The sequence below is a fragment of the Dendrobium catenatum genome, unplaced genomic scaffold (assembly GCF_001605985.2).
Source record: "Dendrobium catenatum unplaced genomic scaffold, ASM160598v2 fragScaff_scaffold_665, whole genome shotgun sequence".
Classification (NCBI taxonomy): domain Eukaryota; kingdom Viridiplantae; phylum Streptophyta; class Magnoliopsida; order Asparagales; family Orchidaceae; genus Dendrobium; species Dendrobium catenatum.
In genome coordinates, this window is record NW_021319127.1 from 3,843,819 (window position 1) to 3,859,946 (window position 16,128).

A 16,128-nucleotide genomic window follows, 5' to 3' on the forward strand; every position below is an offset into this window, starting at 1 on the left:
CCCTTAGCTTTCCCATGGAAGGTGAGTCTCCTCATGCAATTTCGCTGAGTTAGGGGCTAATGATCCTCGAGCGAGTTCTTATTGTCAAGGTACCTAAGGTACAACTTCACCTACTACAACTCATGAGCTACAAGTTAAATACCTAAAAAAAGGCATATGTATGTGTATAGTAAAAGGCATATGTATGCATATAATAGCAATTATATTTAATCACTACTAACACATTATTTAAAAGGGAATTAGTCTCCGCTCTCTCCTAGGGTTCCCTTGCCCCCCTCAGTGGTGCTGGCGCTCCTCGGCAGTGGTTCGTCCAGGGAAGTCTCTATCTTATCTCCTATTTTAATTTTCTTTGGTTTATAATCTTGCTTTCATTTCATCCATCGCTGGCTTTCCTAGCAGGAATGGCAGTGAATCACATGTGCAACCAAGGTTTTTTAGAGGGTCTTTTAAAAATTCACTCTTTTTTAGAAGCTCTTTCTGCTTGTTCCTCTGATGTAGGTTTTCCTGATCTTAAAACTACCTTCTTTGGTGGTTTTCCTTCTCTATGGATTTTGGAGTAGGAAATTCTTGCTTTGGTTGTCCCTTTTTAGTTTTCTTTAGTCGGTTTCCTCTTCTTTAAGTACCCATCCCTTGAATATATTCAGAGCTTCTTTTTCAAAATGAAGCTAATTGGTGAAGTCTTGATTGCCCTACTTGACCCGTCACAAATTTTGATCAAACTAGCTAATGATCTTGATTATTGTAGGATCTTTTGCCATAGATCTTACCTAGTGTATAATTTTTACATGAAACTAATCAGGTTGTCTCCTTTATTTGATGCTGGTATTGAATATTTGATGATCCCAATTTGAGTTTCTTTTCCATATCTCCATCCTCATCTCTACTCCCCTTGTATACTTCACGGCCCAGGTTTAATTATTGGCAGGTCTTTAATGGTTGACACTGCTACTTCTATTGGTTCTCGGCCTTCCATGGCATGTGTGTTAGTTGAGATTGACATCACTAAATCTTACCCTGATAAAGTTAAGTTAGGTCCTGAGAAATTGGGTTATGGAGGAATTTCCCCCCTTTTGTGCTTCTTGTAATTGCATTGGGCATGTAATGGGTGATTATCATCCTCACCTCTCTTTTGCCCGGCCTAATGCTACTATGAATGTTTCTAAACATGTTATGTTATTGTCAGTTGTGAAGAGAGTAATGGTGGTGTCTTAGAGAATTTGGATCATTGTGTTATCCATTCCTTATTTCCTTCTTTGCCTATTATCAATAGGGTGGTTAATGCTGATGATGCTAATGATAGAGCTTTGGAGTTAGGTCCCAATTGTGTTTTAGTTGGGATTGTTTCTAATTGTTCAGGGGATAATGTTGTTCAATTGAATTCTTCTTTAGATTTTGGTAATTCTATTTTTGTTGAGAATGAACCTGGTCCTTCGGTTCTACCTACGAATGATATTAGTGATTGTGTGGATGGGATTTTGATCAAAAATAATTGTGTTATTAATCTTATAGCTAGCCATTCTTGTGCTGATGCTATGAAAGATTCGGGTGATATGTCTATTGTTGTGGTTTCTGGGGATGGTGTAGCTACTAGTGAGGATATGTTAGCTTCTAGTTTGCTAGGTTCGCCAATCCATGCGTTGGTGGTTTGTGATTATTCTATTCTACTGTCTGTAGTCCGAGATGATGAATGACCTTTTATTAATTTTGCTTCAGTCTCACCTATTAATGTTCAATCAGATTTGTCTCTTATTGTGAATGTATCAAAGGGAAATGTTGTGTATGTTGATATTCATATTTCAGTTATGTCTAATGCAGATTTGAAATCCCATCTAGCTTTGTATTTGAATAACTTAGTTTTGGATCAATCTGATTGGCTAGATAAGTCCCTAACCACGCCTTATGGCGAGGAGGGCAATGATTTCAGTGAGCATGCAAATGATGATATTCATAGTTTCATGGTAGGTTGTGTTTTTGGTCAAGCAGTATCCAATGGCGGTGGCAAAAGACGTAAAAGTAAATCTAAGAAGAAATAGTCTTTGGGTTACCCTCTCTCTTTCGGTGTTGTGCGCTTTATTTTATGAAATTTATTGACGATCTGGATGATTATGAATCGGCTCTCTACTTACCACCTTTGTTGGCAGCCTTGGTGGTAAAGCTTAGACCTGTCAATTTCGGGTTACAGGTCGGGTTCGGGTCAACCCGAAATTGACCCGGTACTATTCGGGTTCGGGTTGAACCGACCCGTTTTTTCAAACGGGTCGATTTTCTGGACCCGAACCCAACCCGCTTCGGGTTCGGGTCGGGTTCGGGTCAACCCGACCCCACCTATTTCAGCCAAATCCAGCCGTCCCGTGCCTGCATTCAAAAATTTCGCCAAATCACCCTCGCCGCGCGGGCAGCGATGCGGTGAGCCGTGACCTCATCAGCCTGACGCCGGCAGGCTCCAATTGACGCCGACGCGGGAGTTCTGAACGGCGGACGCGGGAGTTCGGAACAGCGGGACTGTGAGAGATGGCTCGACCGCTCGATGCGGTGATGCGGTGAGCCGGTGACCTCGTCAGCTTGACGCCGGCAGGCTCCAATTGACACGGAATCACGGATGACGCCTGACGCAGGCCTCGGGACGCGAAGAAAGCAGGCCTCGCCGCCTCGGGACGTGAAGGCGTGAAGCGACGCGACGTGGCCGGGCAGCCGGGCAGGCGGTCTCGGGGCAGCTGGGGCACTTGGGTTCGGGTTTATGTGTTATTTCGGGTCAATTCGGGTCATTCTCGGGTTTTCGGGCAGGCCCTGAGCTTGGTTAGGAGAGCTCCAAGTGAGCTTTAGGGCATAAAGGGGTCGGCCTAAAGCAGCTTAAATCAAGGGAAAGGGGCTTAGCATGTGATAAAGCCTTCTAGAAGGGGTTTAGGGCTTTGTTGACCAGGTTGACCAGTCAACAGGTCAAGGCTGGTGATGTGGCATGAAGGGAAGTTGGGGCAGCCAATGGGAGAGCTTCCAAGCCTAATCTCACACTCCTTGAAGTTAAATAGAAGGTTTGACCAATTCAAGGAGGGATTTAGGGCTTTGTTGACTTGGTTTGACCAGTCAACCAGGTCAAGGTTAGTGATGTGGCACTTAAGGAGGGAGAGGGATATTTGAAATGGTTCAATCAAGGGTCAGAGGTCAAAGTCAAGGCTAGAAAGGATGGGAGCAAATGCCACCACAATTTTGACCAAGGATTTAGGGTTGACTTGGTCAAACCAAGTTGGGTTGAGCTCCAAATAGGTTTAGAAATGTTCAAAGCTTTGAATAGAATGATTTTAAGAGTTTGAAGATATTGATGTGGTTAAACGGGTTGGAATGGTTCATTTGAAACCTTAAGGGTTCATTGGGTCAAACCATGTTGACTGAGTCAACTAGGTTGACCCAATGGGTGAGTCTGGGCTGGACAGGTTTGAAAAGGCATTTGAAGACCATTGAGGGTGGTTCCTAGGTCTGGAGAGGTCAAACTGATCAAAATCCCTATTTGAGCCCCTAAGGGCCTGTTTGGTCAACCTGGGTTGACTTGGTCAACCAGGTTGACCCAGGGTCTGGGTTTGGGCTCAACAGGTTTGAAATGATATTTTAAGGTCAATGGAAGTGGTTGGGTGACTTAAAGAGGTCATTTGGGTCAAAACACATGTTTGGACCCTTAAAGGGCCTCTTGGGTCAAACCAGTTGACTTGGTCAACCAGGTTGACTCAAGGGTTGGAAATGGGTTCAAAAGATTTGAAATGGCATTTGAAATTTGTTAAAGGTGGTTGCATTCAATTTGGAGCTCATTTGGTTTGAAATCCCTATTTGAGCCCCATAGGGGTATTTTGGTCAATTTTGACCTATTGATCAACTATGGTCAAAAATGGGTCTGGAAAATGCAGTTTACTGCTCAATGGGTTAAAATCAAGGGTCTGGAAGTGATTGGAGGCTTTGATAAGGATTCCAAGGTCAAGATCTCAAAGGGGTTAGGTTCAGTGGCATAGGCTGTAAATATTTGAAGGTTTTACAGCCTTTGAATTTTAATTCAGATTCTGGGGTTAGAGACCTCAGAATGAGCTCAAAGTTGGAGGGTAACCTCTAGGGACATGTCTTATCACTTTGCAAGTGATAGATCCTGGATCAGAGATCATTTGACTGGGTTTTAAAATGTTTGAAAAATCTCTGAAAAGGGTGTTTAGGACAGGGCCTCTAGAGTTTGGATTTGAGTCTGAATTCTGGGTTTGGATTTGATTTGAAGTTTGAATTAATTTGAATTTGAATTGGATGGAGTTTGAGATTCAAATTGATCACAGGCAGGAATCAAATTGAAATTGGAGTGGATTAAATATAGGAATTGATTTAAAATTGAGGTTGATCAAAGGTGGAGATTGATTTGAAGTTGGAGTGATCCTAAGATCTAGAAGAATTCTAAGATCTAGGATTTAAGGGAATCCTAGGTTCTAGAATAGGCTCTAAGGTCTTGGATCTAGAAGGATCCTAGGGTCTAGAGTGGATCCTAGGGTCTAGGATTAAATCTGGATTCTGGAAGGGTCTTAGTGACCTCATACAAAAATGAGGTCAACACTCATAAGTACAATAAATGGTATATATTAAGCAGGTAAAAAGGAACGGTGATTAAGAGTTTGTCAGAGTAATAATGGGAGCTTTGCTAGACAGAGGTAGTTGACATCCAATTATAAGCACGGTTCAATTTTTGAAATGTCGGCTTGCTTATCACCTCCCCGCAAGCTAATAGTGGCTTCGACAATGTTAAGCTTGTCACGCAAATCCTGAATTCTGGGTATAGACAGAGCTTTAGTAAATAGAGCAGCTAATTGATTAGTGGTATGAACATGTGAAATGCGAAGCACATTGTTCTGAATGCATTCACGAACGAAATGGAAATCTATTTCAATAAGTTTCGTTCGAGCATGGAAAATAGGATTGTTAGCAATTGCTATGGAGGATGTGTTATCACACATCAGAATTGTCGGCTTGGATGAAAGAATTTGAAATTCCTGTAATAACCTGCGAAGCCAGATAATATCCGCAGCAACCGTAGCAAGAGCACGATATTCTGCTTCGGTAGACGGACGTGTGACAGTCTTTTGTTTCTTGACTTGCCAAGAAATGAGGTTGCTACCAAGAAAAGCACAAAAACCAGTTGTCAATTTTCGGTCAAGAGGGTCGCCAGCCCAATCATAATCTGAATAAGCATGAAAGTCAAGATTTGTAGCAGTAATCGGCAAACCAAATTTAATAGTGCCTTTGATATAACACAGAAGAAGTTTAAGCTGTTTGATATTAGCATCATCAGGACTGTGCATATGTTGACATAACTTTTTCACAATAAAGGCAATATCCGGTCGCGTAAGCGTCAAGTATTGTAGAGATCCTACCAAATGCCGGAAAAGGTTTGTTGTAGCGAGATTCAGAGGAATAGTAGTATTTGTTGAAGCAGCACTAACCTTAGACGGAATTGGAGAAGAAATCAGCTTACACTCAGCCATGCCAGCTCGGCGAAGAATAGAAGCTGCATAGTTAGCTTGAGATAAGTGTAAATCGTTTGCTGAATAAGAAACCTGCATGCCGAGAAAATAGGAAATTCTGCTCATATTCTTCATGTGAAACTTATGGGAACGACCGTTGAGCAGATGATTAATAACCGTTGTATCATTACTAGTAAGCAATATATCATTGACATATACCAGAATATAGAGAACAACTGATTGTTTGTTGTAAATTAATAACGAATGATCAGCAGTACTATGTTTGAAGCCATAAGTAAGCAGGTAAGTTGAAAATGTCTCAAACCACTGTCGGGGAGATTGTTTCAAGCCATAAATATACTTCTTGAGAAGACATACATAATCAAGATGTAAGGAATCCTTAAAACCGAAAGGTTGAGACATATACTTAGTATCTTTAAGATGCGCATGAAGGAACGCATTGGAAACATCAAGCTGAAGAATATCCCATTTAAAATTAGTAGCAACCGAAAGTAAAATTCGAATGGTAGGAAGCTTGGCAATAGGACTAAAAGTTTGAAGATAGTCCAAACCATATTGCTGACTACATCCTTGGGCAACTAGTCGAGCCTTATATCGTGCAATCGTTCCATTAGTTTTCAATTTGGTTTTATAGATCCATTTAGAACCTAAAACATTCTGAGTGGGATGTGGTGGAACTAATATCCACATTGCTTGCTATTGAAGTGCATCAAATTCATCTGACATAGCCTTTCTCCAAACCAAATGTTTTATTGCCTCAATATAAGAAGTTGGATCAGTTGGAATAGAGATTGCATTCATACTGATAATATGTTTAGGTTTAGTCGTCCCTATCTGAAGCCGAGTAATCATTGGGTTGAGAGATGGATTTTGAGGTGATGGTGGACGGGTTACTAAAACAGGGGATGAAGGTGAGGAAATAGTTTATTTAGAATTTTGTTGTTGCACAGGAACTGGAGTAGAGGAAGTTGGAATGGAAGGAGTGGATTCTGGTAGAGTGGTAGGACATCCAGGTGAAGAATTTATAGAGGAAATAGATTTGTTTGTGGAAACTATAGGAGTGGAAGATTGTATAATGGAAGGAACAAACATGGAGGGCACAACTGCTCTGATACCATGTTGAACTGGATTTAACAAAGCTCCAATTCATGCAAGGGAAAACTAATACATGTATGAAGAAATTGAGAAGAACAGAGTGCAAGACAAGATTGTTTTTCATATTACTGTTCATCTTCTTCTTATATAGCATCGTATAGTATATATCCTATTACTCATGAGTACAATCAATGGTATAGATTAAGCAGGTAGAAAGGAACGGTGATTAAGAGTTTGTCATAGTAATAATGGGAGCTCTGCTAGACAGAGGTAGTGGACATCCGATTATAAGCATGGTTCAATTTGTGAAATGTCGGCTTGCTTATCAGAAACAAGTCTTTCAATGGCAAAAAAGAAACATTAGAGATTTTTTTTTGTTGCCAAATCTACCTCTCTTTTCACTACCTCTCTCCTTATTATTTCATCTCCTAATCACTTCTTGCTCATATCCTATCTGAACAATGGAATAACCAAGTCATTCTCCATAAGTCTCGCTCTCTCAGCCAGCTCCAAATACTCTTTAATACTCAATTGTAGAAGTGTATGTCTCAATTCATCTTAAAATCCTCTCAAAAATCTGTAGCATTTTTCAACAGTAGTACTGAGCAGTTGAGGTGCATTTCTAGCCAATGGAATAAACCCTTCCTTATACTTCATCACTATCATATTCCCCTTCTCCAATCTCATGAAAGACTCTTACATCTACTATCAAGCTGACGGAGGTACGAGCTAGTTACTATAGACAGCAACAAACTCTATCTAGGTTTATCTCGATGTTATCCTATCCACTAACTCTCTGCTTCTCCTTCAAATAGGAACACTACAAGTGATACATTTCATTTTTTGAAGGCACTGTATACTGTCAAATATCTTTTCGATGCTTAATAATCAGTCCTCTACTACATGTGGCTCTATAGCCGAATAATAGGGGCTTCAACTTATGGAACATCTGTAGATTCGTACCCCTTCAGAGTCCTTGTGTCCCACCTGTCTATTATGAACATCACTCATAACTTGTGCAAAGCATACTAGCTAACTGCATCAAACTGTCAGAACTCACTAGAGCTACTGTTGCACATTATACATTATGTGTATCCTGAATAGTAAGGTACATCTATCCACTGATAAAATTCTCTTTCCTAATTAATAACATACAAAATCAATATGCAATTTAATTAATTAAATATATAAATGATAAATCTATACTACCCAACTTCTACCCCACTCATAATCACTTCCTATAGCTCTAATTACAATATAATTCTTCCTACAACCGCTTTGATACCAATTTGTAAGGCTCAAAGATTAAATTTGGAAGAATTTCTTATTTATTATTTTAAAAATATACTAGAGCTTCTATAAATCATCAATATAAATAATAGCTAGTGAAAGTAACTAAAATCATATACATCTAAATATTTTTTTCTATTCATCCATCAAAATATTATTTACACTAGCTAGGAGATCACTACAATAACTAATTCTATCACAAGCTCTTAATTATAAAAGAATAAAAGAAAATTCAAAATAAAAGAAATTGAATAATAAAATTTAAAGAAGAACCTAAAAATCATTATCAGAATAAATGCTGATCATGATCTTGATCACTTCTTTAACCTGAAATTATAAAGTCCACATAATGAGCTAAAAGGCCTAGCATGTAACAAAAACTTTATGATTGCTTTCAAAGATAGTTAAAAGAATCAATATGTATACTTCAGTTCTAGTCAATATCAACCATCACTTAATATGAACAATAAAAATCTATTTTTTTAGTAATAAAATTAATATGTCCAATAAAGTTAAAAGAGACCTATTAAACTATAAGACAAAATGTAAAATGTATAATCATCTAATGAATCATGTTAGTATGTTATGATATGTTGTATCAGTATAATTTTAATTATATTTATCAATCAATTCAAAATGGAATGCATGTAAATGCAATCATGATTGCAACATCTTTTTCCACCTCAATTATTACCCAATTAGGCATCAATCTTAATCAAGCCTAACTATCCATTAATTGATATTGATAAACCCCAATTGTTTCCTAGTTGGGTATCAATCTTATATATGCCTAACTGTAAACCAATTGATATTGGTCTAACCCAATTATCACTCAGTTGGATATCAGTCTTAATTAGGGCTAACTATCAGTTAATTAGTATCATTCTTCATCTTTCATGTTAACAACTAGCCTTCCATCTAGCCTCACTTACATGTAAACGCTACATTTTTTTCAATCTAATGTATGAAACTTAGAGATTCATATAACACAGGTTACTGAATTTATCTACTATGCTTTTACATAAAAAAAAAATAATGTTTAATTTAATAAAAAAATTAATATATTTATGTCAAAATATTCATATTAACGAGACATATCGCATACCAAAAGTTATGCGATAAAAGTTTTGTCAATATAAAATTATTCTTATTTTTTATTAACATAAATACAAATTTGATAAAAAAAAATTAAAACATAAAATTATTACAATAAGATATAGGGTAATTGTTTCTTAAAGTGAGATGAGCAAATCTCTCAATAGGGCTGATTGAAAAAAATCGCTCTGCTCCCTTCAAATATGAACTTCTATTTTTTCTCTCCTCTCATTTTCTCTCAAATTTCTATTTCCCTTCTCTCTAAGCCAAATTCAATGGGAAGAAAAATGGATTTAAAAACTTTTAACTATTAGTGACTTTGGATATTTTCTAATAAAATAATTATAGAATATTAATATATAATTATATAATATAATTAATTTTTAGTATAAAAATCATATAAATTTTTTGGGGCTTTAAAATTATAAGAAAATATTCATAAAATAACATATTTTTTTTAGAAAAATACTGGTGAAATTGGATTACAAAATGAATACTTGTTAGTCCTAAAATACTCACTTATACATAAAGACATTAATTTCTTAAGGATTTACACCAGTGCCAAAATTTTTTGGAAAATTATGATCATTAAAAAAATATAATAAATATCTTATGGCGAAGATGAGTTTCAAATTTGACTTATAATAACTTCTAAAAAAGTTTATTTTCTCGGATAAAATACAAGCTATTACAAGGTACATATTAAATACCTAAAAAGGCATATGCAATGGTACAATAGCAATTATATTTTATAACACCTATCACTCAAATTTTTTCCCCTATGTTTTCTCTGCTAGGGTTTTTTGCCCTTGTCGGTGTCATTCGCTGCTGTGTGGGTGGCCTCTGTCACCTTCTTCTCCTCAGGGAAGTTATCCTTCTTCTTTAGAGTTTTTTTAACGATTTTCTTCTTTTTTTTTTGTCTTGATGTCATCTTCTCGTCTTCGTGACCCGAGATTTTTGCATAGATCCTCTTCTGCTCTTTATTTTAAAGATGCTTTGTTTGGGGCATCAAATTGTTTGGTCCCTTTTTCCAATTTGAGAATTTCTTCTCACCGTGGGTTGCCAGCATTATTGATTTCAGAGGAAGAAATTTAATCTCTTACTGCTCTTTTTGAATTTGCTTTAGTTGGCAAGTTTCCTGGCCAGAGACCTTCCATTGATGTCATTAGGAATTTTTTTTTTCAATCTTAATCTTAATGATGATTGCTCGGTCACTGTACTCAACCCTAGGAATGTATTGATCAAGCTTGTCAACTATTTTGATTATTGTAGGATCTTCTCTCATCAATCTTATTTTGTGAGTAATTATTTTATGAAAGTGGTGAAATGGACCACGACTTTGGACATTGAGGTTGATTCTCCTATAGTTCCCATATGGATTTCATTTCCTTACCTTCGACCTCATCTTTTTCCCCCACGAATTCTCTTTGGGTTGGGTTCCTTGTTCATTTAGATTTTAAAAACAGATACATCGACGACTTCTAGTTTTTGTCCATCTGTTACTCAAATTCTTATAGAGTTGGATGTCACCAAAAAATTCCCGAAGAAGATTTGGGTGGGTTCGGCTAATTCTGGTTACATTCAATCGGTGATTTTGGATGATCTCCCTCATTATTATGTGCACTGTAATTCTTTAGATCATTTGAAAGATTAATGTCATATATTACATCCTCAACTTAATCTTGATGCTAAACCCATTCATGTCCATATAAAGTCTTATCCCTCTTCACTCCCTTATGATTTGGTTGGTGTAAGTGTAGTAATTCCTAATGGTACTTGGGTTATGCCTACTGGGGGGCTAATGGAGTCGTTTCCCCTATGGTTGCTGATCTTGATCATAACTTGTCTACAGTTGTTCTGCTAGTGACTCAGTCAGGTGTTTTTAATATGAGTGTTATTGCTAATAATAATGTTGTTGTGATTTCTTTGTTGGTTGTTAATGAGGAGGCTGGGGGGATCCGATTGATGTTGTCCTTCCGTTGGAATCTACTGTTCTAATGGGTGTTGGCTGTGATGATGGATATGCGGCTTTGGCCATTATGGGCCCTATTGTTTTGGTTACTGGGATTGCGAATGAAGAAGTTGTTAATTAGGAGTATTGTAATCATGCATTCAATAATATTTATAGTGAACTTAAGGGGGGTGGGGGGTACTTGTAACAATTTGGGTAATGTGGGAAATGATTCTATTGTGGGTGGAATGAGCTCTATTCCTTGCTTGGTTAATCATGTTTCTACCTCGATTCCTTCTCTTTTTAATGTTGATGTTGATGATGAGGAAGAATTTTGTTTGGATTCTGTGGTCGGGGATGCAGTTAGTCCTTTAGTTAACTTGGCTGTGCCGACAACTTTTGTTGATATTCCTCTTTCATTTGTGTCCAATGCGGAGTTGAAAGCCCATATGGCGTGGTCAGTGAGTAAGTCATGTGTGGATCATTCTGATTGGTTGAATGTGTTTGATGGCGACGTTGATGAGATTGTAAATGAATTTCAAGATTTGCAAGATATGTATAATTTTATGGCAAACCGAATAGCTGATCATGATGTTTCAACTGGTGTTGGAAAAAGTTCTAAAAGTAAATCTAAGAAAAAAATGTGATTCGTGTTGTGCTTGGTTTGACTTTTCTTTTGATTTCTGGACTATGATGAAGCAATTCTACTTAACCCCAGGTTTACCTTTAGTTGGCAACATTGGTGGTTGGTGTGGTTTTCTCAGTGCTCAGAACTTCGGCTGGTCGCGATGTGGCTTACAACTACCAATAGATGGTCATTTTTTTGCTACTTTGTGGGTGCAGGATCGTCATACTGAGTCCTTTTGGGTGGTAGCCTTTGTTTTGTGTCATGTTTTTGTCGTCTCAGCTGTTGCTTGGAACCTTGGGTCTTTGGGTGGCTGGTTTGGCTCTGGGTTTTGGGTTTTTCTTGGTGCTATGGTAGTTTTGTTTTGTTGCTTTATTTGCTTTTGTTTATCTTGTAATAAGTATAACGTTGGCTCGTAGGTTTTCCTCAAAGTCTGTTCTTTTAGAGAGCTGGTGGTTCATTAAGGCTTGTAATTTTCTTGTAATTAATGTGTAGCCCCTCTGCGGGTTTTGTCAAAAAAAAAGCAATTCTATTTTATTTCCAATGTCCTGATATGAGTGATATGTGCATACCCTTGGCTTTCCCCTGGAAGGTGAGTCTCCTCATGCTATTTCGCTGAGTTAGGGATAGATGATCCTCGAGTGAGTTTTTATTGTCGAGGTACATGAGGTAAAAGTTCACCTACTACAACTCATCAGCTACAAGTTAAATACCTAAAAAAAGACATATGTATGCGTATAGTAGCAATTCTATTTTATTTACAATGTCATTCTTTCAATCAAAAGATTTTCTTTTTAATACAAATTTTTGTTCAGTACATTAGGAAGTAATTTATACTAAATAAAAATGAAAAACGAAAATAGGAATTATATTTTAGCATTGAAGAAATATTAGGGGTATCAATACGTGATATGATCCAACAACTTGGTCTAAGTCCGGCTCAAAAAATTTGAGTTCATGTTAACCTAATTAATTTCTATTCTGCTTGGGTTGAATATCTTGTCTTAATTAATTTTCAAATCAAATTTGAATTGGCCTAAAAACCCAAAATTGATCCAACAATCATTCGAGGTGGTATCATATGGGTCAAGTTTAAATTAAATAGATTGTAAATGGGTCAAATGAGTCTTGTTGATCTAAAAAACTATAGTTTCTATATCATAAATGGTTTAAATCAGTCAGGTTTAGTTTAGTCATATTCGGTTTGAGTCAGGTTCTTATCAAATTTTGATCCAGGTGCTAAACGGGCAGGATTCAAATCGAACATATATAGTCAATTTGGTCCGATTTTTGGTCAAACTCGAACTCAACCAATCAACCAAAATGGATAATCATAAAAATAATAAAATAGGAAACATTAAAGCTGCAATGGGTTTGGACAGAACAACAAAGGAATAAATCCTTTGAAGCAATAATCCACTTGATTTTAGTGGAGAAATCACAGTATTTTTTATGCTAGGGGAATAAATGAGCTGGTTGGAGAATAAATCCTTCCCACTTGATTAGGAAATCAGCATTATTGAGAAATTTCCTCAATTATATATATATCACAATAGGTAACTTATTATTACGTTTCTAAAAGATGAATCTTTACAACTATGCTTATTAATTAAATAAATTTATCATCATATTTAATAGAAGGATAATTATGACATCTCATTAGAATATATCTAAGAGATATCTCCCCTCAGTTTGATAGAAAAAAGTATTACATGCGAAGTCCGGATTTCGTCCGTCGGGACTCCAATCAAGTGGAGTCATGTGGCTTTTTTCCTCTCTTGTGCATAGTGTGTGTACAAGAGAGAAATTTTTTTTAAAAAAAAACTACGTGACTTCATTTGATTGGTGTCCGAACGAAAAGTTACGTTTGGACTCTGTATGTATTGTTCATGATAAGCATGATGAATGGCTTTGTTATTTTTTACTCTTCCATGAAATTGAAGACTCATAAAAAATATGTACCAATTTATGACTGTTCGTTAAGTATAAGAGTACCCGACTTAAATCAGCATCACTATACACCACAAGATGAACAAAAGAAACTTTTGGAAGAACAAGCTATAGCAAGATGTCCAAAGAAAATATCAAATGATAGGACGAACAATGGCTAAATATAAAATATTATTAAATATTACAAAATATTATAATTGATTTGATCAATAGCTCTGATTATTAATGAGCTGGTTGACTGCTTATAATGACTAGTATAAATGCACGTGCATCTGGTGCACATGAATAAAATTATTTCAAAATATAAGAAGCATATAATTAAAAATTAAAAATAATTTATGACAGTATATACCAATGGTATCTAATAACATATATGTGCACATGATGCACGTGAATAAATTTTTTTTAAAAAAATTTTATATAGCTAAATTTGCATGTATACTATTCTTTGATAAAAAGATAAAATTATTAATTTTATTTTTATAAATAATAGTATTTATTAATTATCTTAGTGGAAAATTATAGATATTAATTTTATATAATATTTGTGTAAATTCTATAATTCTTTTTTTTGCTCATTTAATAAAATTAATCAAAAGTCATGCAAGAAGCATCTATTTTAAACAAAAAACTAAACCGTAGCCTTTTTATTTGATCGTCTTCACAATGATCAACTTTGTCCTAACTATTTGATGTTATGTTGATATATTGATGCTTAGATTTAATTGACTTAATAAATAATTAAAAATCATTATAATTAAGAGACTAAACCAGTAAGATCCAAAATAAGAAAAATAAATGGTTAATACTTTCTAACTTCATTTATATACTCGACCAAAGCCACCCCTCTCCGAGGAGACAATCGGCTCTAAAATTTTGTGTTGATGCAGCTAATTCACTAGAATTAATAGTCCAAGCAACAATATATTCATGACTGCTCTTTGGTACATCCTTGTCATTCTTCGCTAGCATGCTTTGGTTCTTACCATCCAAGGGTAATTTGATCTTGACTTTGTCGCACACCATACATAGCAAAGAAATCTATGTTATCTATACTAGTATACTACTATATAAGTGTGGCTTGAGAATCCATCCATAGCAAATCTGGATCCTTCATCTATACATTTTAAATTAATCTACAACGTTTATTATAAACACTTCGTATCTTTAAAAATTAAATGCTCCATTACAACTTTTCAATCATGACCTTTCATTTCAATTCTTAAAATATTATCCTAACCTTTCATTATATTATAAATATTTAATAATTCTAAAAATTATATCATAATACCATAAATTAACAAGATTCATAAGTAATTGTTGCTACTTTAATTAATATAAACTTCAATTTAATTTAATTGTTTAAATCTATGACTATTCTATACTGATATTAATAACAGGGGCTTGAATTTCTCTCTAGTATAATCTTGGTCATCTATTTATTTCTTCTATATAGTCTTGGCTACTCAGTTACAATATCAAATAATTATATTCAAAAATAATACTTATTATATATATATATATATATTATAATATTAATATATATCAATATATAGTATATATATATTATATATATATATATATATATACATACAATAATGATGCACACTACAATAAAGAATATACACCATCTAGAGAAAGCCCTAAACAAATTATGGGGATTAAACCCTACAAAGAGAGGGCCAGTAAATTGCCGGGCTCCTAGCATCCCCAAAGTCGAGCAAGGACCACTCCAAGTTAGATGAATGCTTGACCCTCGATTTTTAGCTTGATGGTGCTCGAGCCTCGTTCGGTCGATCCAATTGAAAGCCAGTCGAGCCAATTGAGGCTCGAATCGACCCGACTCGAGCCGGATCAGCTCAACATGTTCGATTAAAGACTCAATTAGTGCCGTTTTTATCGGTCGTACCTGATTTGAGTTTAAATCGAGCGTTATTTTGAACTGATTTGCGTACGATTAATTCGTTGCGCCGGCTCGGACCAAAGAATTTTGACTCGAATCGAACGCAAGTTCGATATACGAGTCTAGCCTGGTCTTTAGGCAGGATTTGACCTGATTTAGCCTACTAAGGCCCATTTGACCCTTTTTATCAATTGATTTAATTTCTTGGATCCGGAAAATGATCCAACGGCCACGGTCCTTCGCCTTAGCCTGTCGCTGCCGACACCTCGACGCATACTTGACCTCGTTTTGGAATGCGTTCAGGAAGGCGCAAAGCGGCAGGCAAGCGAGCAAAGCGCCTTCTTTGATGCTTGAAGGAAGCGGAATGTCGAGGACAGCAGCGTGAAAAGGCGATTCTCTTTCCCCTTTCGTATGGTTCGGCCGCCCTGGACAGGAACAATTCGTCCCTCTAGCTCTCTCTCTCGATCATGCTCTCTCTTCCTCTTTTTCCACGCTCTTCTCGCTCTCTTGAATCTCATCCTTGGCATACCTGCTCCGGACTCCACCCAGCCGCACGAACCCGTCGCTCTAAAGCCGTCGACTCAGGACCCCAGGCCGACGGAACTCCCCCGTTCGCCATTCACACGGCTTCTGGATCAGCGCGCCGAACTCCCTTGCTCCCATCGACGCCAGCCTCCCTCTGGTGACTCGAACCTGAGCGCTGGCGCCTCCTCTGTTC